Source organism: Saimiri boliviensis, chromosome 9 (genome assembly GCF_048565385.1).
Source record: "Saimiri boliviensis isolate mSaiBol1 chromosome 9, mSaiBol1.pri, whole genome shotgun sequence".
NCBI classification, from domain to species: Eukaryota; Metazoa; Chordata; class Mammalia; order Primates; family Cebidae; genus Saimiri; species Saimiri boliviensis.
The window spans coordinates 82245868-82269914 of NC_133457.1; the positions used below are offsets into that span (position 1 = coordinate 82245868).

Below are 24047 nucleotides of genomic sequence, written 5' to 3' on the forward strand. Positions count from 1 at the left end.
TAGAATATATACTCTTTTTGATGCCTGGGCTTACCTGTCAGAGAATGGGCTAGACTAAATTTAATAGAAAGCTCTTCTAAGTAAATGTTGTATAGTGAGTAAAAAAGCCAAAATATAGTAAAGATATTTTAGAAACTTGCTGTCTTACTCCCAATCAAGTGCTTCCAGTCCTGTGGTCCAAGAATGCCACAGAATAGACTTCGCAGCATTTATTTACGGCAACATTACTTAAGGAAAGTACAGTCTGAGAAAGATCACCTTCTGGATATGCTCCAGACACTGTAAAGTGTCATAAGTCTGCCCCCTCTTGCCTTGAAGCAGTGTTCTGGAAAAGAATAGAGCGTCCCCACTAAAAGCAGTCTCAACATGGGAACATGGCTTTCCGGCATGAAAAGGAAAACGAGGCGTGGTGTTATGTCTACTGTACTTACTCTGCAGACAGAATCAGTACTACTTAAATCTCCTGGATACACAGGAAGATAAAGCAGAACATGGATTTTGTTTCAGGTGAGATCATGGAACAGATGACAGGGGCCAGGACTCCTTGGTAAACTTTATCTTGCTTGTCCTGTCAACTTACCTTTGCTTTGACTTCATATTACATCTCTTCAAGTGAACTAACTGTCAACTTTGAACTTTTCCCCAGGCAGAGAAAAAAGGCTACATGATCTTTAACAATGACAGATGTTCTTTTCTATGCACCTTTGAGGATAAGTCACATTTAAACACCTTTTTTCACAGGTTACAATATATTCAATGACAAAGCTTTTCAAAAATGACCATTTAAAATAGAAAAGGTAATTGACAGAAGATTGATGAAGATGCTTTAAATTAGTTATTAAAACTTAACAACTGATCGTCTCTTCAATAGGCATTTAATATTAAATCAAATGGTCTATTCCATTTAGATCATATTATACATGACAGATCAAATATGAGAAATAAACAAATTCTTGGTAGCAACTATTATCATTATTTTTATTGCTTATGGTTGATGAACATGATAGAGCTAAATGATCCATGTAAGACTCAAGCCTGCAACTTTGACCTCCTTAGAAATGGCGTATGATCATTTGAATTTCCCAGTGGTGGCTGTTCTGAGGATCGTACAGGCATGTTACCTCTCCTATCTTAGCTGCTGCACTCCCCACTGTCTCTTTCTTTATACACAGTTGGAGGCCTGAGAGGACAGAGAGAGCAGAATCAGGAATCTGAACACCCAGCATCCAACTTTATATTCTTACTAAAAAGTGAAATGGGAAATTCTAGATTGGAGATTCTGAAGAGGTAGGTGATCATCTCAACAAAGACCATGGGCATTCCTCTCTAACAAAGGCTATGGATTCTTGTGCACAGAGCCCACTGCGATCCTAAGATCAACTCTAGTTTTTGTCTTTAAGAGTACAGAGTTCAACTTTGGACTTCTGGTCTCCACTTCCTTCAAAAACAACTCAAATCTCTCTCTCTCTCTTTTTTTTCCTTTTCTGATAATGAATCCCTAAGAGTTTAAAAATAGATTCAGCTCAATTTCTTTTGAAAGCTGAGAATGAACAGAGACAACTTTGGCCAGCAGGAGGGAAATAATGATACCTGTATCCTTTCCAGACAAGCTCCCTCAGGGAAGAAATAGGGATATTAAGAGGTAAGGGCCAAGCCATGTTAACAAAGGATTTGTGCTGTCCTACCATAGAGTCTGGCACAAATATTCAGTGCTTAGAATTCCAGATGGTGAAAAAGGCAAGCCATCTCAAAAAAAAAAAAAAAAAGGTCTCAGTTCTTCAGAAAATGTCAGGCCTCTTCCCTCATATTCTCTCTCTTTGTTTCGCTCTCTTTCTCTGAGTGAGCCAAACATTATCAGTGAGAGGACTGGGAATCTACAGAGACTTCTTAGGCACTTAAAGCATGCTGTCACTACCCTTTTGCAGCCTAATCCACATAAGAATCTGACAAAACCAATATTGTATATGTCTGTGCACATGTGATAGCCATTATTCTCTTCTTTTAATAAAATGCATTTTTATTAAAATACATTTCCTATTCTTATTTTCCGATAGAGGTAGCCAATGAGATATAAGGAAAGTAAGCTGCTGATGCAGTGAAGAAGGATTGTTTCTTTAATCTTTTTCCCTTGTTCCCCCTTTTCTCTGCCTGGAACAAACAAGCAATTGATGGTGCTCCAGCAAGTCTTCTGTGACAATGAAGATGGAAGACAAATACAGAGAGAAAGATGATAAAAGAAGTCTAGGTCCCTAATGATCATGGGTCTCCCTTATTACCCCTGGTCTGCCTCCTTCTCAGGTGAGATTAAAAATAAAAATAAAAATACACAACAATAAAAAGCCAACATAATACTACATTGAGTTTAAGTCACAGTAATTCGGGGTTTAGGCTATTAACAGTCTCCTGACACAGTGTGCATCGCTGTTTGGGCTGGAGCATCAGAAGACTGTGGGGCATGTAAGCTATGAAACAGATTTAAAGAGCCTTGCCATAAAACTCACCCACAGTCCTCTGTCTTGACTCCAAGTCCCGCAGGGGGACTGGCCCCCTCCCCTTCCCTCAAAATATGACTCCATTTAAATTCATTTAAGCACAGTGATAACATTTTTTCTAGTTATCATACCATTAAAGGTTACTTATTTTGCTTATTTAAATCAGATTAGATTACAAGTATGCAAAGGTAGAAAAGGGTGGGGAACAGGAGAGGAAATGGTGGGTATCTCCAGTAAGCAGAGAGATTTGCCCAGTCTAGGCCCTTAATTCCTGGAGCAGTATCCAGAGTTAGCCCAGACTCCTAAAATGAATGGTTGCTCTCAGAGTTGTGTGTGTGTGTGTGTGTGTGTGTGTGTGCATGCGCACGTGTGAGAGACACTAAGAGGGAGAGACAGGCAGTTTTCTGACAGAGAGATAATTCGTTTCTTTTAGCATGTTGCCATGCAGAAGATAACTGAAATTATTAAAAGATAACTAAATGGGCATAGTCATTTTATTTTAAGGAGAAAATGCTTTTTACAGAATTTACTGTCTTTCCATTGAGTTTTCTTTCTTCTCAGAAAAGTATGTTACAGAGCATCCCTGCCCCTAGGCCCTGTTTTCTCATTTGTAATGATATACTATATGTAAAGTTATATTACCAGTTCTTGCAATTTCCCAACTGCTTGATACCTGATGTCACAAAATTATAACTAAGAGAGGCTGTTATATCTACTGCTCCAAGGCATGGGGTATATTATTTCGGCAACAATGAAAGCGTCTAATGAAGGATTTTAATTTTAATGACAGCTTGAGTGCATGTCCTTAGAAAATTCAAGTGTATGTTTCCCCTAACCAGGTAACTGAATCTGGTGCCCCCTTCAAAACACTATCCTTTTCTGGCCTAATTTGGATTTAAATTATTCAATTTAATTCAACAAGCATTTATCAAATATCTACTGTATGTGAAGCACTGGAGTGGGCACCATAGTAATTGCATGCCAGTACCTGCCCCACAGAAATTCACAACTGAGTGGGAAAGAGAGATGTCTATGAACCTGACTTCATAAAAGGCAAGAATATGAGAAATGCTAAAATGAGGCTAAAATGAAGTACCACCAACTATAGGAGAAAGATGTGTGAAGTGTCTCGGAGAAGGTGAGCGTTGGGGAAGGATTGCAATAGAAATACACAGAGGTAGAAACACATTTCAGCAAAGGGACCCAACCTCCATCCTGAACAAAGGCTCAGATGCAAGAACTCTTGGGATATTAACAGTCAAGAAAGCAGACATAGGTGGCTAGAAGACAGCAAAAACAGCAAAGCAAGGGTCGTCCCCAGAGCTAGCAGGGAAATGGCATCAACAGAAATTGGGGCATAACTGACTGCAAGAGTGAGGAAGAGACTATTCAGTCTCTGCAATGGGATTGCAACACTGTGTTTTCTCTTGATCAGCCAGTGTAGATGATGTTTCAGGACCTCACCCGAACCCCCCTGCCTTTATCATTTCAGTGCCCTTAGGCCTGACTGCCAGTACCTGCATTTTATTATTTTGCCTAAGAGCTTTCTCTGACTTTGAGAATCTACTTTGCTCAAGCACTTGGGAAACTGGAAGTGCTCAGGACTTAATGTCCAAGGGAAACAGTTCTTAAAAGATTACTGACAGGAGTTAGTATAAAAGTAACACAGATCCCTTGCCTTTATCTGGGAAAGGGAGGTGTATATTCTACAGGGGTCTCCAGAGTTCCCTAGTTGGATTAAGCTAAACTTGCTCACAGTTGTTAAGTTGCCTGATATACTTTTATTGATGGGATTTTCTTCTTTATTTCACTTTTCTTCTATCCTACCAGGAGTCACCTCCCTAATTAACTGCCTATCCTCAAATCCTTAACACCTCAGGGTCTGCTTCTGGGGAAACGAAACTGAACACTGCCAGTACAGGTAACAACAATTTAGGGTTACAATACATGGATGTAACAGCATGATGAATGGCAGAACCTCATTAAAGTACATACTATATCACTGTGAATCATCAAGTTCTCCTTCAAAACCACGTGTCAGTGTAAGTAAAGAAAAAGCCAAACTAGGAAGAGAGTAAGTTATGTTGAGCAGAGACGGTAAAATATTAGACATAACAAAATAAGAGATGTTTGTGACCCGTATTTCAGCCAAAAGCATTATTTAGTCAAATGACTGCACAGTAGTTTCTTAAGGTGAAAAGCTACATGATAATCCTGAGAGAAGGGCAGTAACGGAACAGGGTTCTGTGTAGGAAACAAGACTACCTTCCTGCAGGCCTTTGTGAACTATTGCTATTTCTATGGTATTCATATACATCATTAGGATTTAGAAAGAGGATTTAGAAAGATTACAGTATAAGAATATGATCCCTCAAATTGTTATACACTTCTACAAACACACATAGAAAGTAGTAGTGTTGAATCATTTGACTTCCGAGATAGGTGCTTCAAGTGGAAAAAGAAAACATTTAAAAGATGCTTCCTCTGAGAAGCCTTCCTTAGCTCCCCCAGCTCTCAGCAATCCCCCTGACTTCTGAGATGCAAGAGCATTCAGAAGCTGCAGGGTTTGTTTGCCCCTCAGCCTCTGTATGCACTGCTGTGCCTTGTCTTGTAAACTGGACTGTAACTTCCCTTGAACAGTGTTGTTAGTGGCTTGCACAGTGATCTGTAATGCGGTGTGTTCTTTTTTGGGGGAAGCAGCACCTGGGATGAAGACTGGAGTACAAGAAATGTATTAGGGAGTGATCTGGAGATTAACAACTATGGTGGAAGTGAAGGAAGCAGGACTGCTCAGAGAGAGAAGCTGGGCAGAGAGGGAAGTTGGGCAGAGAGGCAGTCACCACCAGGCCTCTGCCAACTCTGCGGAGGTCTGTGAAACTGGGACACAATTTAGAGCTGTCACAAATTGAGGTGAAGGGGCTGGCCTTTTGATACCTGCATTAACCAGTCATTGGATATGGGTGTCCAATTCAGTGGTAGATGACATATTTTGACTGATTTGGGTGATGTTAATGTCCTTGTAAGCATTTGAGGAATCTTCAATCACATATCTTAGTTATGAAGTTGAAAAACTAGGTTTAGAATGTTATATCTATGATTTACATAAATTCAGTAATGACAACATATACTGACTTCAACTGCCTAGCTCTATAAAGTTTTGTCTTTACTTTCGGAATAGATGGTTAAGGTCCCAGGGAGCAAACCTGTGTATTTCATTCTTTCATTTGTGGTATTTTAATCTAATTGTTCAGTTGCTGTTACTGCTAATGACTTTTTTTTTCTTTTAATTGAAAGCAATACCAAGAAGAAATTTTAGGCCCAGCACAGAGCTTCATGCCTATAATCCCAGCACTCTGGAAGACCAAATCAGGCAGATCACCTGAGGTCAGGAGTTCAAGACCAGCCTGCCCAACATGGCAAAATCCCATCTCTACTAAAAATGCAAAAATTAGCTGGGCATCGTGGCACACGCCCGTAGTCTTGGCTACTTGGGAGGCTAAAATGGAAGGATTGCTTGAATCCGGGAGGTGGAGGTTGCAGTGAGCTGAGATTGCGCCACCGCACTCCAGCCTGGGTGACAGACCAAGACTCTGTCTCAGAAAAAGAAAAGAAAAAAAAATTTAGCCCACTACAACACAGCTCTGACTTAGAGAATTTTTTTAAAAAAAGATACATGAAGCTTTCTATGAGCTCTTTCAGGGCTGTTATACATTATCTTCTATGATAATAAAAATCAATTAAGTCTGCCTCTTTGGGTTTGACTGCCAAGAAGCTCTTTGATATGGGCTCTCATTTATATGTTTCCATGCCTAATTTTTCTGTATGTACCTTTACCATCATTTTATGACATGTGCATTTACATGTAGTGAACAATGTGGAATATAAATAAATCAGTATTTCAAAATTGTAAAACTTGGCTGGTACCCCCAAAAGCTATAACTGAAGTACCACTCTCCTCTGTAAGGTATTCTTTCAGAATCTCAATCACTCCACACACAGGTTTCTTGCAACTCTGTGTTACATGGTCCGTAGCACACGAGACAGAAGAGAAGTCACTAAGGGAGGAACCAAGTGGATTCAGACATGAGAGTAAACATTAAGAGAGCAGAGCTCAAGACAAATAAAAACGGACCAGGGCTATTCCACCTCATAGTGAAATTCTGGATTTTTCAAGACAAATGAAAACGGACCAGGGCTATTCCACCTCATAGTGAAATTCTGGATTTTTCAAGACAAATGAAAACGGACCAGGGCTATTCCACCTCATAGTGAAATTCTGCATTTTTCAAGATGAATGAAAACAGACCAGGGCTATTCTACCTCATAGTGAAATTCTGGATTTTTCAAGACAAATGAAAATGGACCAGGGCTATTCCACCTCATAGTGAAATTCTGCATTTTTCAAGTGATGTCCTTAGGTCATCTGTTTAAGTGCTATACAGAAATGCCTACATAATATTTTACAAAGATTTCCATTGAAGGTTACTTTAAAAAGTTGAACTCATAGAAATAGAGAGTAGAATGGTAGTTACCAGAGGCTTGAAGTGGGATGGGGGCAGGGAGCTATCACTGGCCACAGACACAAAGTTACAGCTAAGAAAAATAAGTTCTGGTGTTCTAATGAGCAGCAAAGTGATTATAGTTAATAGTAATGCATTATATATTTCAAAACAGCCAACAGAAAGGATGTTTAATGTTCTTACTGCAAAAATACCATAAATATTTGAAGTGGTAGATATGCTAGTTCTGTGATTTGATCATTCCACAATATATACATGTATCAAAATATCACTGTGTGCCCCTCGAATATTACTATTCATCAATTAAAACTAAAATAAAACTTAAAAAGTTACTTTGTAAAAGTTTTACTATTTGAATCAATAAAGTTCAGCTATCTCAAAAAGTTTTCAGAAAGGTCCTACAGTCTGTGAAAAAAGCTCCTTGCTAGCATCTGAATCGATTTTGTGCTGTGTACTCATCCTTCTGCTTCAATGCTATCTATCAATTCACTGTCAATTAAGTCACAAATCATGGTATTTCTAATTTCCTCTTCTTTCCCTGTGGATGAAATGGTCCACGTGAATATGGAATAAGGAAGAAAGGTCACGCCATTGTAAAAGCAGAATAATGTGTTTTCACTTTCGAGAGCATTTTAATGTCAGATAGTTCTGATTATGAATCCTAATTTGACCACTTATTTTGGTTTTCTTTTTTTTTTTTTTAAACAGGGTCTCTCATGTTGCCCAAACTGTACTCGAACTCCTGGTATCAAGTGGCCCTTTCACCTCAGCCTTTTGAGTTGCTGAAACTATAGACCCTCACCATCACTACTGGCTTGACCACTTTTTTAAGTGTGGCATTGAAAGAGTCACTCAACCTCTCTGAACCTCAGTTTCCTCATTTGTAAAAAGGCGACAGTGATATCCATAAGGTAAGAACTCACTTAGATCCTCTAACTGCTTAACCCAGGGCCTGCCCATAGCAACAAACTACAAACTGCATATGCCATTGTCTTTCTTACAGTTGTTAAAATATAAGCAATAAAGCTAAGTGCAGAATATAATGATCTAATAAACAATGACTAGTAATTATTTAATATATTCTAAAGTTTTAAAATAAAAGGTCTGGAGTAGATAAGAAAGATATTAAGAATACAGAGAATACAAAGATTAGCAAGCTATTTTAAAACCTATTATTTATTGGCCTATTAAACATTCCATCTGTTAAGAAGAGTTTGGTAAATAGAATTTTATTTTTGCCATACGGTTTAACAAGATGAACCTACAACAAATAAGAAAACTGGGTTAGGTGTACAATACAATGTGAAGTTCCCAGTTAAATTCCATTTTGAATGACAGAAAGTGGTAGGGCCATTATGACCTGCTGACCGAATGCCTGCTGTTGCCAGCATGCTGTGAATGCGGGGCCGGAAGAGGTCCTACACACGACGACAGGGACTCCTTTGCAGCTTTTCAGTAGCAACAAGAGGAAATGCAAATGTGATTGGCATGTGGCTATATCATTACATGATGCCAATACAATTGCTGCAATTTCCTTTTGAAGGTAAAAGGTGCCATGTGTCTAAGAAGAGAGAAGAAAATCTGAATTTTTACACAGAGGGAAAGCGTGACTAGTACTGAGAATGGGAAATTAGATGACCACAATTCTGATTTAGGAAGGGAAATAATTTGCTGTGGACGTGCTGTGAGCAACAAATTGCTTTATGTACTCTCTGAGCTTGAAATGAAGACATCTAATGATGACTTTTGATGGAACAAATCTGACCATTTTTTTCTCCCACCCCAAATCTGGCCCAATTTAATGCTGACTCACACATTTTTGGTTGATACTAGAAATGGAGTTTGTTAAACCAGCTAGCTTTGTTTTGCTTAATTTTACTCATCTGTCAGATTACAAAAACTTTTTTAACTTTTTTTTTTTTTTTTTTGAGACGGAGTATCAATCTGTCACCCAGGCTGGAGTGCAATGGCACAATCTCAGGTCACTGCAACTGCTGCCTCCTGGGTTCAAACGATTCTCCTGCCTCAGCCTCCCCAGTAGCTGAGACTACAGGCATGTGCCACCACATCCGGCTAATTTTTATTTTTAGTAGAGACAGGGTTTCACCATGTTGGTCAGGCTGGTCTCAAACTCCTAACCTCAGGTGATCCACCCATCTTGGCCTCCCAAAGTGCTGGGATTATAGGAGTGAGCCATGGTGCCCAGCCTACAATAACTTTTTTTAAAAATCAAAGAGGACTGTAGTGTGCATTGGGAAATTTTTATTCTAGCTCTCACTCCTCCCTAACTTGGCATTCTTAGATTTGACTTGCGAAGCTTCCCTCATTAAATGAGGTGTTTGGAATGCCTGATCATGAAAGTACTATCCAACTCGATCACTCAGGTGCTGATTCTAGATGTCACAAGGAATTGAACTGCTCTCCTCACCTGGGCCTACCAGCTCATCTCTACCTTCAGCTCAAGCTTCACAGTAAAGCTCTTCAGTTGGGAAAGCCAGAGGAGCACATCCCAAGTCACTTTAACCACATCATGAGAAGCAATATAATTTGACAGCTCTGATGTGATTCCAACAGGGCAAAGGAAAACTTGTCTGCACTAAGAACATACCCCCAAACTACCAGAAATTCCACATATTGCCCCACTGCCTGAGAGCCCCCAGCATTCATTTTTGATCTAGACTGGGTCTTAGTGAGGAGCTATAGACAACTCGAGGACCCATTTTACAGATAAGACCACTCGATGGGAGGGGAAAGGGTTAGAAAATTACAACGTAAGGGAACAGAGATGACGACAGACGTGGAGGTGAGGGGACAACAAGGACAGTGATTTGTCTCAGCGTGGCTTTGCCTTGGTGAGATAGCAGAAGGTGAAAGAGCCCAACGGCATTCGGCTGCTCCTACCAAACAGGGCACAGCGACAGAGACGTAAAGAGCGTTTGTGTTGTCCATCAGATAATTGTTTATAGTCTGTCTGCTGTTTACTGCCAAAACATAGTGCTTCCCTTTTATGTCTCTCTGGCAACATGAAGCAGCAAAGAATCAGGGCAACCTCAATTTGAAAATGGCTCTGTCATTCACAAACTTTGGGAACTTGGACAGTTGACTTAGCATCTCTGGGACCAATCTGTGGGAAACATGTTGGTGAAAACACACAACTGGCAGGATTTGAGGATAAAATGGGAAAAAGCAGCGTGTCAGACCTCAAGCTCAGTCAATGCTCAATCCATTATTGAAAGTTTTACTTCTTCCTGCTGGTTTGTGGTTTTAGCATGACTTTCCCTAAAATAAAGAGATTTGTGAATGGTTTGAATTAACACAAGATCTCATTTTTATTACCCATTTTCCTCCTCATTGCTAAAATTGGAGGCTACCTGATAAGTTGAAACTGCCCTTGGTATGGGAGGATGTCAGCGTGAAAACTCACACATTCCTTACACTAGCTGTCAGACACTTCTACAATTTCAAACAAGTTTTTCTTAGCCTTTTATGTTTAAACAGCATATTACTAAATTTCATGCCTGGGTCCACTCGTTACCTAATCATTAGTCATTTCTTTTTTGTTCTCTGGCGCCACTCTAGCCCATATTTGTGTTATCTAATATGCTGCTTCTTACTTGTGTGGTCTATATGAATCGGGCTGCTTTCAAACTCGTTTCAGTTTCCAAGAAAACATTAGAAAAATAAATCCACAGCTGTTAAGGACTGCCACCAAAATATATGAAGCCATAAAACAGAAGCAGAAATACACGGTTCTGATAGCTTTCCAGCCTCTAACACATACGCATAATATAGGGCCGTCCTGCTCTCAGCCATCTTTGTGGGATCTAATGCCCACAAGAACCAGCCCTTAGTAGAGCAGCGTTCTTCTCAGGTGGATGCTTTAAAAATAACCACGATGCAGGAAGAATGATTCTTAATACACAATAATCATTGAATGCAACCCAGTACACTGGTGGTAGGAATGTAAATTGATACCCTTGCTTTTGAAATATGCTAAACATATGCATACTATGACCTGGCAGTCCCAAACCTAGGCATCAAGAATGCATCCACTTGTACACTAAAGACATACACAAGAATATTTATAGAATATCTATTCATAATATACCCCAAATGGAAGCTACTCAAATGCCTATCAATAAGAAAATGGATAAATTGAGGTATATTCACGAAATAGAATATTACATAGCAATAAAAAAACAGCACGGCTACATGCAAAACATGAATGAATCTATGAATCTTACAACCATTTTCTTGACTGAATGAACGGAGATGCAATCATCTACAAAGTATATGGCTCTATTTATTTAAATTTGACAAATTAACAAAACTTATCTATTAGCCCAAAATACACTTCACTGGGAAAGTATAGTGACTGAAGAAAATGTTCTGTTTCTCAACTAGGTACTGGCTACACAAATTTTCAGTTGGTAAAATTTCATCAAGCTGTATAACTGATATTTGCACATTCCCATATGTATATTACACTCAACAGAAAGCTTTTAAAATAGTAAAAGGTTAGGAATATATATTCTCATTTTCAAAAAGATCTTGGAAAAAGCAAGGAACAATATCCAGATGACAGACAGAGATCTAATGGGTTCGTCATGTCAGCAGATCACAGACTTTGATGACAATTCTGACCCGTATGTTTGTGGACCACTGTGCTAGTATCTCTGTCAGATGTGGCTAGAAAGGGCATTATTGTGAATCTATGATTATGATTATACACATCTGTACTGTGTATCAGGCACTATATTGACGTTCCCTTCATCAATGTTATCTCATTCATCTTCACCAACAGCCTGAGAAGAGAACAATATAATTTTCATTTTGCAAGGGTGGAAACTGAAGCTTGAACATATTAAACTACTCATGTCAAGTTGTTAGGAGACTCAAGATATGGACGATCACTCCCACTGGTGACCCGAGGCTCCCTTGAGCCCAGGCTCTGGACTATACAGCCCCAAACCCACTCTTCGGCTCCAGAAATTTCTTCCCTGTGCTGTTTGAGAGGGCAATGGTTTGCTCCTGCCATGTTCATTTTTCCTGTGTGGGTTCAGGTTTGTTCAGTCTGTCTTCTTCAGTCTCTGAAATCCTGACTGATGAGCAGTCATGGCCATATCTGGTCCTTCTGTTTCCCACGCACATTTGGTTCAGTTCTACTGAACCCAACATCAAAGCAGCCCGACTGGCTGGACTCCAGGGACTCGTTGTGACTAAGATTTGCCTGCTGGAATTATCAATCTGATCACAGAAGTAACCCAATCTTCTGCTTGCTCCTTGAATTTTCAAAGGTTGATATGAGTGCAGATTTTTTTTTTTTTTTCGGTTTCCAGAGAAGCTCCAAATTTGCTCTTTTCTTTATAAATCCATATAAAATTATTTATAACCAACACTGGCAAATTGGTAGAGGGTTTTTTTGTGGTGGCAAGGAAGAATACGGTTTCTGTGTACTTACATGACTGGTCTCTAGAGACAGGAAGACCTAGGTTCATATCCCAGCTAAACCACTGATACAGTTTGGATGTCTGTCCCCTCCAAATCTCATGTTGAAGTATCTCCCCCAGTGTTGATGGTGCGGCCTGGTTGTAGGTGTTAGAGTCATGGGGGTGAGTCCTTCATGAATAGCTTGATGTCCTCCCCTCAGTAATGAGTGAGTTTTTGCTCTATTATTTCCTATGGGAACTGATTGTTTAAAAAGAATATGTCACTTCCTCTCTTTCTCATTTCGTCTCTCACCATGTCAAATACCAGCTCTCCTTCCCCTTCTGCCATGATTGTAAGCTTCCACAAACCCTCCCTGGAAGCAGATGCCACCACTATACTTGTTTTACAGTCTACAGAACTATGAGCCAAAATAAACCTATTTTTAAAATAAATTACCCAGCCTTAGGTATTCCTTTATAGCAAGACAAATGGACTAATACAGCCACTTACTAAGCCTACTGCATTATCTAATAAATGTGGAAAATACCTTCATTCAAGAATTGTCATAAAGAAAAATGAGATAATGTGGCAAGCTCTTACTTCAATCTCTGCCATGGCTGATGTTCTTTTCATAAGCGGTAAATATATATACACAAACACAAATATAAACAATTTATTTAGCATGCTGTATCTTAAAACCATGCATGATATACACACAGGCACACATACATACTCTTACAGAATCAAATGTTTGTGATATCTTAGCCTTCTGATAGCTACAGTAACAAATCTTGCTTTTGAGGCAGTTTGGTAATTGTGTAGTTTTCTAAACAGCTGAGAATTACAGAAAAAAATAAAGGCAATGTAATAAATAATAAATAAAGCAGCAAAATTGGTTTTTAAAGGAATGTGAGTGTCTAAATTTTGTGAATTCAAAAAATATGAAATCTGTGTAGTATTATATATTTCTAGGCCACTTATTCAAATGACAATTTTTATCATATGTGTAGCCTGATTTGCATACTATCTTATTTATAGAACATTTTGACACTTTGAGGTTAATAAACTCTTAACAGTCTATAAGTCTAGATGTAATAAGAGCACTTTAATCCATTGTCTTCCCTTGTCTTTAAAGACCACAAGAGTTGTGCCGTCTTCCTTTATATTTTATGTGACCTCTCAAAGAAGTGAGAAGGAGACATTCAGATAAAAGTTATCCCCAGCCAAAGCTCTGCTGGGGAAGCTAATTCACATCAGAATTCAAGAAGAATTGATTTACTTGCAATTATGTGGTCAATTTTAGAGTAGGTGTGATGTGGTGCTGAGAAGAATGTATATTCTGTGGATTTGGGGTGGAAAGTTCTGTAAATGTCTATTAGGTTTGCTTGGTCCAGATCTGAGCTCAAGTCCTGGATATCCTTGTTAATTTTCTGTCTTGTTGATCTGTCTAATATTGACAGTGGAGTGTTAAAGTCTCCCACTATTATTGCATAGGAATCTAAGTCTCTTTGTAGGTCGTTAAGAACTTGCTTTGTGTATCTGGGTGCTCCTATATTGGATGCATATATATTTAGGATCATTAGCTCTTCTTGTTGAATTGATCCTTTTACCATTATGTAATGCCCTTCTTTGTCTCTTTTGATCTTCGTTGGTTTAAAGTCTATTTTATCAGAGACTAGGACTGCAACTCCTGCTTGGTTTTGCTCTCCATTTGCTTGGTAAATCTTCATCCATCCCTTTATTTTGAGCCTATGTGCTTCCTTGTGTGTGAGATGGGTTTCCTGGATGCAGCACACCAGTAGGTTTTGACTTTTTATTTAATTTGCCAGTCTGTGTCTTTTGATTGGGACATTTAGCCCGTTTACATTTAAGGTTACTATTGTTATGTGTGAATCTGATCCTGCCATTTTGATGCTAGCTGGTTGTTCTGCCCATTAGTTGACGCAGTTTCTTTATTGTGTCGATGCTCTTTACCATTTGGTATGTTTTTGTAGCAGCTGGTACTGGTTGTTTCTTTCTATGTTTAGTGCTTCTTTCAGGAGCTCTTGTAAAGCAGGTCTGGTAGTGAGGAAAACTCTGAGCAATTGCTTGTTCATAAAGGATTTTATTTCTTCTTTGCTTATGAAGTTTAGTGTGGCTGGATATGAAATTCTAAACCTGATTTATTACTCAGTTGGCAATTTCAACAGCAAAAATTCTAGTTGCACAAAAGACTGTGCCAAAGGTAAATAAGTGTAGTACAAATTTCTCTTCCTGCCAAGAAAGAAGAGATTCTACATCACAGGTGGGTAACAAAATAAGATACAGTACTAGAAAATATTCAAGAAGAACGACCTCTTTATACTAAACAATTCAAAGGAAACACTGGCTCTGCGACCAACCAATTCCATTTAATCTTTAATGTTACATGAAAGATGACTACCCTGGGTAGACCTTCATTTTTCAAACTGCACTGAGAGGGAAGCTTTCCGATGGGGAAAAATATATCTCTTTTTGTAAGCTCATCAATGGTTAGGTCTTAAGGGTACCACTTCATATTCTATAAGGAGGTCATTTTTTAAATGAGGTCTAAGGCCTCACTATTAATAATAGATTAAGAACTAGCTTAAACTCTGTCTCCTAGTCTCAATAAAACTCAAACCTTCTTTTATCCTTTTCTTGAATTTCAAAACCTCCCTTCTTTATTGAGAAATAAGTTCAAGGTTCTCTTTAGATGGTGTTGGTTAAAAAGTTATTGTTACTGGAATTTTCTGATCTTTACGGTTGTTCACTCAGGAAGACGTGCAATCAAACACTCTATTAAAAGAAGAAAAGATTAGCTGGGTGTGGTGGCATACATGGGTAATCCCAGCTACACGGGAGGCTAAGGCAGGAGAATCGCTTGAACCCGGGAGACGGAGGTTGCAGTGAGCTGAGATGGTGCCACTGCACTCCAGCCTGGGTGACAGAACAAGACTCCATCTCAAAAAAGGGGGTGGGGGAGGCCAGACACAGTGGCTCATACCTATAGTCCCAGTGCTTTGGAAGGCCGAGGCAGGAGGACTGCTTGAGGCCAGGTGTTTGAGACAAGCCTAGGCAATATAACAAGATACCATAAAATCATAAAAAATTTTTAAAAGGAAAAGGTTCACATTGGGCTAGATCTTTAAGATTCCATACAGTCCAACTGAGAACAAGGAAATAAAACTAATATCAGTTCCCAAATTCATGGGAAAGCTTTACATACACTATTCCATTGGGTACATGCAACAACCTTAGAAAGTAAATTAAACAAGTATGGTTACCCCAATTTAACCAAAGAAGAAACTGAGGCTCAGTAAGATTGAGTGGGTTCCTAGGGGCACACCATTAAATAGTGGAATCAGAGTCAAACCCATTGTATATATATCGTCTTCAAGTAAACTGACACTCAGCATCTTTCATCTGCCAAGACTTCTAAGGGCCTGTTAGCACCTTACTGTCTCACTTGCACTTCTAAAGTTTCTCTCAGTATTTCATCATTTTCACTGTCCACACAGTTGGTTTCAGCTAGGGTGATTTTCCTTAAAAAAACAATAAACTGAAAAAAATTAATCCCTTTATGCCAGGTTGGATTCTGGATAATTTTTGACCATGTCAACTATATTTTAAAAATATAATTATAATATTTAAAAATATTTATTTATTTTAATCTGGACTAATAACAAAGACACTATTGATTGATTATTAATTGTACAGATAGGATTTTTTTATGTTGCATAGGCTGGTCTTGAGCTCCTGGCCTCAAGCACTTCCCCTGCTTTGGTCTCCCAAAGTTCTGGGATTACAAGTGTGAGCCACCATGCCTGGCCTTTGCTCTTATAAGAGAACGTTTGTTCACACATCTTACTGTGTGACCAGCCATGAGACCAAAAATGCCTATCATTGGTTTGTGCTATACCAATGACTTACTGGGAAACATTTAAGTGTCATTTATAGTCCAGTTAAATTGATATAGTCAGAATTATTTAAGCCAGCACTTGGAATAGAGCTGAAAATTGTTTTGAGTATGTGACAACACAGAAGAAAAAAGAGATCTTGCTTTCCTTTGCATTGATTCCTGTATCCTTATCTGGACTGATAAATGAGCACACCATTTAGCTTTAAGAACAAGCTCCTTGAGATTACAGAACTCATTTAATCTCTCCTACATGGATTCCTTGAAGCACAATCGTTTTGAATATGTTGTCTTCAATTTCAAACATAAGCAATCATTTTTCTTTTTCTTTCCATAGCTACTGAACTTGAGATATACTTCAGCAATAGTTCTTTTTTTTTTTTTTTTGCAGATACTGTCCATACAATTATTGGTTAATCTTAACCTTATCAGGCTGCTGTAAGGTTTATATCCCTCATATCTCAAAGGACTGCCACCAATCTCTAATTGCTTTCTGAACTTGACCCTCTGTTTCTTCCTGGAGCTGCCATAAAATTGCCTTTTACTACCAAGTGTTCACTTTATCAGTACTTCCAGGACTATCACTGGAATTCTTTTTTTCAGCTAATAATGGTCAAAACCAACTGCCAGAGCAGTTACAATGCCAGACAGAAGAACCATGCCAGAGTAAATAAATAACTTAAGGGTGCCATTCTAAATGAGGGAAGTACAGCATGGGCAATGGTCAGATATTCACTGTAAACACTGTAAGCCAGAATCGGCTGACTACACATCACTATGACTCTGGACAGGAGCCACAGTTCTGGAGGAATACAACCTCTGCCAGAAATGGGACCCAATGTGGGGAAGCTGGAAAAGCATATCCCAACCTTTCCCTTCTCCTTCCCTCTCATCTCCTGCCAATGCCTCACTCTAAGTCAAATGGCAAGGGAGTCAGGTAATGCCAGCAAACACATCAGTCTCAGAGACACAGATGAAGGCAGAGAAGGGATCTAACTGACCTCATGCACATATATGCACGTGGGGTAAGGCAACTGGAAATACTCAATGCAGATCCTGAGCCTAAGGGGAACGTATATACACATATATCTAAGCTTTGTGAACCCCTAAGGACTACTCATGGATTCCAGGGTAAGATATTCGAAATATATTAACGACTTTCAAATCTATGTCTCTAAGTTACATTGTGATCTTTCCCCAGGTCTGGGTTTTAGATTTACAGCTACCCACGAGACACCGTCTCTCAGCTATCGAATAGGCAGCGCAGATTCAGGTTGTTCAAAACAGGAGTGGTTCTCTTCCTCTTCCCTTTAACCTGCTCCTTCTCACAGGGTCCTTTTCCTATGAATTTGAATCACTCTGGCCAGGTAAGTCTAAATCTTTAAATCCTTTTCCTTCTCTCTCTAAAACCCATCAGTGACTAAATCCTATTAATTTCATCTTCTAAGTATCTCAAGAACTTACTCTTTTACTGTCAGCCGTATTGCCACCTCCGTGATACAGATTTCCATCACTTCTAACCTAAACCATGGTCCCTTCACATGTGTGCCCTCTTACCTATTTTCCACAAAGTTACAGAGAGGTATTTTTCAGAAAAGAAAAGCTCATCATGCCATTCCATTAATTAGAACTCTCATGTCTCTCCCTTTTAAAAATCCAAATCCATCCAGATTCAAGTGCATGCACACCAACTTTGTCTCCAGGGTTTCACCATGACTCTAAAGGTCTAGTAGCACCAAATGAGCAACAAGTTTTGCATATGGTATGCATATACGTTTCCCTCAGTTTCATCTCTGTTGGCCTGGTGAGGTGGTAACTTTTTATTTAGAAGTAGTTTTGAAAATACAGAAGAGTTGCATAAACAACACAGAGATCTATATATCGTCTTCCCTGTACTTTCATTCATTCCTTAACATCCACTTCATGGATCACTTTTTCTGGTCCTAACCCCATCCTGTGAAGCTCATTTTCCCCTTTCTCTGTTCTCTGTTATTTTCCTTCCCTCTATGGTAACTGCACTTCTGACATTGTTCTGTGCTTAGTTTACCTGTTCATCATTTACATTTTTTTGTTTGTTTTGACAGAGTCTGGCTCTGTCTCCCACACTGGAGTGCAGCGGTGCAATCTCAGCTCACTGCAACCTCCATCTCCCAGGTTCAAGTGATTTTTGCACCTCAGCCTCCCCAGTAGCTGAGACTACAGGTGCCCACCACCACACCTGGCTAATTTTTGTATTTTTAGTAGAGACAGGTTTTTGTCATGTTGCCCAGGCTGGTCTCGAACTCCTGGCCTCAAGCAATCCACCCTAGGCCTGCCAAAATGCCAGGATTACAGGCACAAGCCGCTGCGCCTGGCCAAGTTCCATATTGACATTGGCGATGCATTACCAGAAACTTTTGCCGAGTTTACCCTAAGTAGACACCTGAGAAGTAAGTGCTCAGTGAGTAAGTGAGCACTTACAATCCTATGATCAAAGCATTTCTTTTTTTAAAAAAGACATCAGGTAGATGGGTTTTGTTTTTGCTTTTGATTTGGCATGGTTTTATTTACTTATTTTTTGCCGTCTTATAAATTGAGTCATGTACTACTGGCTCTTATCTATTGCAAAAGAGCTGAGAAAGAAGAATCTGTCACTCACTGAACAGACATCATGACCCCACTCCTGAGTAAGTCTTCTAAGCTTGTATAGACACTTGAGATAAGTTCAAGAGGAGGGAATCCCTAATATGCTACAGGATGAACTAAGTGGAGGGTTGTGCTAAAAGCATGACACAGACCCTGGCAGGCATAAAAGTGACTGTCAATCTCTCTTGGGGAAGGCTGTGGATACCTTGCAGAGCTAATAAGCGTCCCAGGCAAGGAGGTGATCAGCCTCACCAGCAGGAGGCCATATGAACCAGCCAAGGCCCTGAGCGGGGAGTGACGGGGAGAAGAGACCTCAGGTAGCAGCCACCAGCAGAAGCCATATTCAGGGATGTCGCATAGATCTACCTAGTATGGAATGGGAAAAGACTCGGGAGAACATGGTGGTGATTCAGATTGCAGCAATTTACTAGTGAGAAAATGCCTAAGTATTTACTGACTGGTTTTCATTGTTGACAAAATTTCTTTCCAATACGTGGTAGCCCGAGTGCCTGCAGATTACAGAGTAAGGAGCTCCCAGGTTTGTGTGCAGGGACTACAAATGGGCACCTGAGACACAAGGGCAAGTGGTGTGTTTTCAGAGTAAGCTCATCTACAGCTCCATCAAATGGAAACTGCATTTCAGATTGGTGGCCTTAAAAAAGCAGGCAGAGAAAAAGCATCCCAGGATAGGAATCCAGAGAGAGCAGGAATACAGAACCAATGTCAGGATTCAGTGCTATTAGACTTGCTCTCGCATACCAATGAGCTGAAACAGCTATCTCATAAGAATCTTGGGAATAAAAAACAAGTTTAGGTGAGAACTACCGTGAATGAAGGGGCAGTAAACTCACCGAAATAAAGGTATATAATTCTGTGTTCACCAGAAATACAGCACAGTCACTAGTTCATATGAAGCTGGCAATTAAATGAGAAATTTGTCAGCTTTTTAACCTCAGATATAGATATCATGACTCAAATGTTAATAATGTACAGCAAAGGGAACATTTCAGAAGCTTGCATGGAGAAAGAATGCCAGTCCTCAGCAACTGTTGATTGGGAATTTACTCAGTAAGTAAATTTAAAGCAATTTCCTATTTCCAACAACCTCATTCTGAGGATCCAGGGTAGAGATCTTAATAATACCCAAATATCTATATGTTAAAGATGAAAACAGGCTTTCCAATAGAGGCAAAGACAAAATGTATTGAGGGCAGCTGGGAGAATCAGGAAGAGTCCCAAAGAGGAGGAAGCATCTAAGACGGAACTTGAAAGGGCAAGATTTCAATAGACTGAACGGTGCAATGAGGAGGTCTCAGAGAGGCAATAAGGAGGAGCTCCAGAAGAAGGTGGCTAATGACCTCGATACTGCAAAGGAATAAAAGAGAATCAGAACAGAGAAAAGACTACGAAATTCTATACAAAAGAGAGTTTTGGTCACTTCCATAATAGCAGTTTCAGTAACGGTGATGAAACAGAGTTCGATTCTGAACAGCTGTGATTGTATATTGCTAGGAAAAATGTGACAATGATAAGTGGAGACCTCAGTTTCTAGTTGTTGGCTGGTAAAGGGAAGAAGGGAGAAGTTTCAAAATGTTGAATGGAGGTAGAGTTATTAAAGGGCGCATGTTCATTTTTGGGGAGGAATAGAAGATAACTCAGAATAATGTGAATGAAGGGAGACTAAAAGGATGAAAAGAATCAAACGGCCTGGTGGACGGTGCATGTTAGGGAACCAGGTCCTCAGTGAGCGGGGGCAGAGTGATGAAGAAACAGTAGTCTGTATTTTCTTTTAGATATACCAACTCATGATTCAGAGGACTGTGTTCAGTTATAATAAACAGTGAGAATGAATAACTTCACTGACAATTGTATTAAATGCCAGAAAGTAATAACAACTAACGGTAATTAATACTTTGCTATGTACCTGGCCCCAGGCTCAGATCTTTATATTTAAAATGAAATTCAGCATCATTTCTGTATGCTTATAGTATCAGATATCCCCAGAGTAAGTCAAAGTTTTAAAAGTATAAGCACTTCCAAGATGGCAAACACCCAGCTTGCCACCACCTGGAAATAAAGAACGTGCCCTCTATGCAGGGTCCCTCCCTGTCCTCCCTCCACCCTGCCCCCAGCTCTGCGGACAACATGGGGGCCTGTGTGACCCACATCCCTTCATCTGCAGTTGTTATTTTCCCCTGGGGAGTTTTGTGCAACACATGAGCCCTCTCTACCCTTCATGATTTCAGCAGTTTGTGGCTCATTTAGAGCCACCTCGGAAATCTCTCCGACGTCCACAGCACTCCCCTTACTCAGAGGCCTCTGCTCCAGTTTCTATCTGTTTAGCTCAGGAGTATCAATTCACTTACTCTGTCTTCTGCTGCCCCTTCCCTCTGTTACTTATTCAATTTTTAAGTTGAAAGGGAACTTAATTCTGCTTGATAATCAGAAGAGTACCTACCATTAATGATATATTTACAAAAAGAAGGGAAAATTAATATATTGTGGGGTGAAATCACACAGTACAATAAATCCTTCTCCCTTTGAAGATACCCAGAATTTCTCTCTAGCATCTACATGAACCTGTGTATTTACATCCTGACTTCCTAATTATACGATTTTTATCTTAGGCTTCAAAATTAAAATAAGGTAATTTTTGTGCTTTTTTTTTCTATTTTAAGATGTAAAATAACATTTTCTGTAATTTGTAACTGTAAATTAAAATTATGTCTTCTACACTATGGGCAAAACAGGTTTTATGGGCTAACCTAAGATCCCAGCTGTCATTTAGAAACTTGATTGTTCATGAAAATGAACTTTGCGTTCTAAATGACTAACTTTTAAATACACCTTTATAATACAATCTCTTTGTATGTTGAAAACTCTCTGAATATGAAGATAAAGCATAATGTGACATTGTTATGCAAATGATGTCATGGAATATCTAATTACACATTAAGGATGCCTTTTCCAAGATTATTAATTAATTTTTGTACTAGTTATGCTATCAAAGACTTTAAAATTTCTCAGCAGCTTACTATATAGTAGAAACTAAGAAAATTAACTCAAATATAAGATACATAAACATATTAAGACTGTAAGACCTTCCCAATGTCTAGTTTTGATATGTCTAATAGCATATCAAAAATACTTGATAAATTCTCCTGCTGTGCTAATGACTTGAAAATTACAATGAGCCAGGCAAGCAATCTATCCAGTAGTTAATGAATTAATAATCTACCTCATTTCAAAAAGGCACTCAAGTCAGCTTAAGAAAAAGAATATAATTCAGCAAGATACAATGAATTGAATATGAACATGAAAAGGGGATAAGGAGGAGAGAGTAAGACCGGAGAGCACAGGTGGATTCATACACAGATATGTGCCATGAAATGCTGCAGTTATAAGCGGGCCCTCAGATTTGGTTCTTACAGTTACAGAAGCCAATCTAAAGAGAGAAAAAAATGATCAACCTCAAGATTTGCAGGGTTTACCTAGTAAAAACTACCGTAATAGTACTTATCTAAGGATAAGGACAAGTATCTCTGATACTGAAATCCTCAAGAGATCCTCAGTATTTTCAATGATATTCTTAGAGTACTTCCAGTGATGAGATCCACAGTGAGATTCAAATCCTTTCCAAACAAGGAGATGGCAGCACCTAAAGCCTCGCTGGATGAAAACCAGCTCCATGGGAATCTATTAAAATGCTGTACAGTGCATGAGTCGCCCAGTGGACTTGCTCAGTCACAAACTGCTTTAAAGCATCTGTTATAATATATGAACTAATTATCTTTAAGTCAATCTTCCCTAAATATTCAGTCCCAGACCATGTTTTGAAACGTACTGAGCATTACCAAATGCACAGGCCTGAATCCAGCTGCTTAGCATGGCTGTGGAAATACAAGACTGCATGCTTTTATAAGCAGTGAAGCTCAGGGAAGCATTCTGGGCATGAAATTGCCATTGAATCTGAATGCAGATTACTTCTGCTTTCTGGAATAAACAAAAGTTGAAATTATCCTAAAATGGATAATGATATTACAAATACTGAAGTAACACTTAACGTTATATAAATCTTGTGACACAAGTGATCTGCTGGTTAAACAAAACAAATACACACAGAGCAAAGGACACACTAGAAGATGGAAATTACCTGTGTTTATTTCTTTTAATAAATCTAAAATCAGTAGCTTACGTACAGTCTTTTTTTTTTCTTTTTAAGATTTTTGGTTGTAAGTTTATTCAATGCAAAATAAACCTCTCCAATTTTACTGAGGTGGCTGATCACGTCCATGACCAAATCCACCTCTAAACCAGAATCCGGTTGCTGACCCAGCCCCAGCCTCCGCTTTCTTGCTGGCACCAGAGGGCACAGCGCTTTGTCTGTAGGTATCTCTGTCAGCTGCCCCTCTTGTGAGTCATGCAGGTCGCTCACCCTCCAGACCTTTAGGCCGAGCCCTGCCGGTCTCTGGATGGCTATGGCATAGTGTGGCAAGCACAATCTCCAGGGACAGATGAAGGTAATCACGGAGATACTGGATACTCTCATTGGTAAGGTACCAGTAGAAATGTCTCCAGGCAAACTCTTCCTTCACGTAGCCTCGGGACTTGAGAGACTGCACGGTCTTCAGGACGTGAAGGAGGTTGGGCACATTCTTGTCTGTCCGCTCTGGGTGCTTAGGCATGTGGACATCCTTCTTGACCACCATGACTCCCTCCTTAAAAAGGAGTTCATAAATGGCAATCTGGTTCTTCTTAGGCATCAACAGCTCAGCAGCTGTAGTGTCTGGGACCAGGGCCTAGATACAGTCTTTTAAAAAGAGACATACTGGATCTATTTTCTTTAATGCTTACCTGAGAAAAATAACATTATTGTCCAAAGTTATAGGCTGTAATCTTTGGAACTAAATGAAATTTATTCATCTAAATTCCTTAGGACATTTGAGAGTATTATGAGTGGATTCCAAATTTGTCTCACAGTGCTTTATTTTGTTTTGTTTTTCAGTTTGCTATCGAGAAATGAAATATAATAATTAAGATTTTAATTTACTGTTACTGAAAGGG

At 39.3% G+C, this 24047-nt stretch overlaps 1 protein-coding gene and 1 pseudogene across 1 annotated transcript in view; both read right to left on the minus strand.

Moving 5' to 3' along the window:
- The window catches only part of MACROD2 (mono-ADP ribosylhydrolase 2), a 2026697-nt gene that overhangs the window by 1234078 nt on the left and 768572 nt on the right, over window positions 1–24047 (minus strand). The gene's annotated exons all lie outside the window — the stretch shown is intronic.
- The window catches only part of LOC120367911 (small ribosomal subunit protein eS10-like), a 32002-nt pseudogene continuing 9482 nt past the window's right edge, over window positions 1528–24047 (minus strand).